Genomic DNA, 2,500 nt, shown 5'->3' with positions numbered 1-2,500 from the left:
TACCTTAACCTAACCCATGTTGTGCCTTAACCTAACCCATGTTGTGCCTTAACCTAACCCATGTTGTGCCTTAACGTAACCCATGTTGTGCCTTAACGTAACCCACGTTGTGCCTTAACCTAACCCACGTTGTGCCTTAACGTAACCCACGTTGTGCCTTAACGTAACCCACGTTGTGCCTTAACGTAACCCACGTTGTGCCTTAACGTAACCCACGTTGTGCCTTAACGTAACCCACGTTGTGCCTTAACGTAACCCACGTTGTGCCTTAACGTAACCCACGTTGTGCCTTAACGTAACCCACGTTGTGCCTTAACGTAACCCACGTTGTGCCTTAACGTAACCCACGTTGTGCCTTAACGTAACCCACGTTGTGCCTTAACCTAACCCACGTTGTGCCTTAACCTAACCCACGTTGTCCCCTAACCTAACCCATGTTGTCCCCTAACCTAACCCACGTTGTCCCCTAACCTAACCCATGTTGTCCCCTAACCTAACCCATGTTGTCCCCTAACCTAACCCATGTTGTCCCCTAACCTAACCCATGTTGTCCCCTAACCTAACCCATGTTGTCCCCTAACCTAACCCATGTTGTCCCCTAACCTAACCCATGTTGTCCCCTAACCTAACCCATGTTGTCCCCTAACCTAACCCATGTTGTGCCCTAACGTAACCCACGTTGTGCCCTAACGTAACCCACGTTGTGCCCTAACGTAACCCACGTTGTGCCTTAACGTAACCCACGTTGTGCCTTAACGTAACCCACGTTGTGCCTTAACGTAACCCACGTTGTGCCTTAACGTCACCCACGTTGTGCCTTAACGTAACCCACGTTGTGCCTTAACGTAACCCACGTTGTGCCTTAACGTAACCCACGTTGTGCCTTAACGTAACCCACGTTGTCCGCTAACGTAACCCACGTTGTCGCCTAAACCTGCTCTGTAATTGTTATACGACTCGTTCAATTAGTGTAGTGTTGCCCACCCGCAACCCTCGCAATATAGTTCGCTACTCGCACTGCCCGCTCCCCTGTGTATCGCTTCATGTTAAACACCTTGCAAGTCTTGCTGACTTTCCACATGCTCCTGCTGTACACTGTTATGTGGATGGCAGCAGGACGTACATGCCGCCCCCCCCCCACCCCTCCCCACGTCCCCACCTTGCCCCCTGCCTTCGCAAGCTGGTTGGTGAGAAGTTTGCATGTTCAATGCCCTTCGCATGCGACGTACTCAGGCTACGTTGTGGTGCGGCCTGTGTCAACTGTCCGCTGATGTCGTACGCATAAACCACAATCTGTACTGCACATTCGTCCTTATGTACTGAATGATACATCGTGGCACATGTGTGACCGTACAACGACTGCGCCCAAAAACGGCGGACCATACAGTGCAAATATTGTGCACGCAGCTACGTGTCGTCTCCCTATGAGAGCTGGATTGCAGTGTGGTACGCCATAGAGACGTGTGGGAGGAACGGACGCCGTGGATGGCGATCAGCATGAGCTGTGTGTTGATGTATTCGGACCTAGTCGTCTCTCCTCAAACACCGTGATAGCATGGTGCACCGCGTTCCATATCTGCGACATGCTACAGAGGCCGGTTGACAGTCGTTCGAGCAATGGACATCGCATACGTACGGGGGCCACCTTCCACGTATTGTCTAGGCGTGCACATTTTGTTGCGTGTATGTGGGCAGACGTAGTGTGGCGTGACACCTGACACAGGCATGCAATAATCGTTGAAGTTGCTAATGGCGATGGACGCCTACGTTTGCTGGTGAAGTTACGCAAATGAAGAAATGGTAACCCGTTGTGGTGCGGTTGTTCTCGCTAGGGGTGAATCGGTGATGGCGACGATAGGTTGAGGTACTAACCGGTTGTTCCAGCGATACCCACCATGCCGATGAAACTGAACGGCATCTGGGTGTGAAGCGATACGCGGCGGTGGCTGGGTGGGACCGTCCCCGGCCGGTGAGGGGGCGCCTCCCGGCGTGCTGGCCGCGCGGTGCGTGGGCGCACGCGCTACAGCCGGCTGGTGGGGGCGGCCAGTGGCAGGCGCGCCGGCCGACGGACGCGGCAGGCGTCGCAGCTGCGCGCCGGCGCACCCTGCGCGCGGCGCCGTGCGGCCAAAGTAGGTCCTCGCGGGCCCGGTGCGAAGCGCGGTGGACATCTTCAGTGTGCTGGTCCGATTGAGGACTGTGTGCGTTGAGGATGCGCCGCCGCCCGGCGCTCGGCGCCGCGACGCCGTCTGCTGCTCGGTCGCCCCAGCGGTTCTCGCTGGTGGTTTGTATCGCAGCTGTGCGGATGTGTTGGCGCGTGCGCTGTGCTGGGAGAGTTCGCTTCGGCACCCAAGTGGGGCTTTTGTCCTTCTGTGGCGCTGGCGTTGGAGCTGCCGGTCACCGTAGGTGGCGCGTGTTGTCTCCCGCCGGCAATGCCACGACAGCACGCTCCCGGGCCTCTGTCGGCAGCGGCAAGCTCAGTTGGGAGCACGGGTGGTCGCAC

This window comes from Schistocerca piceifrons, unplaced genomic scaffold (genome assembly GCF_021461385.2).
Source record: "Schistocerca piceifrons isolate TAMUIC-IGC-003096 unplaced genomic scaffold, iqSchPice1.1 HiC_scaffold_961, whole genome shotgun sequence".
NCBI lineage: Eukaryota > Metazoa > Arthropoda > Insecta > Orthoptera > Acrididae > Schistocerca > Schistocerca piceifrons.
This window is presented reverse-complemented; position numbering follows the sequence as displayed.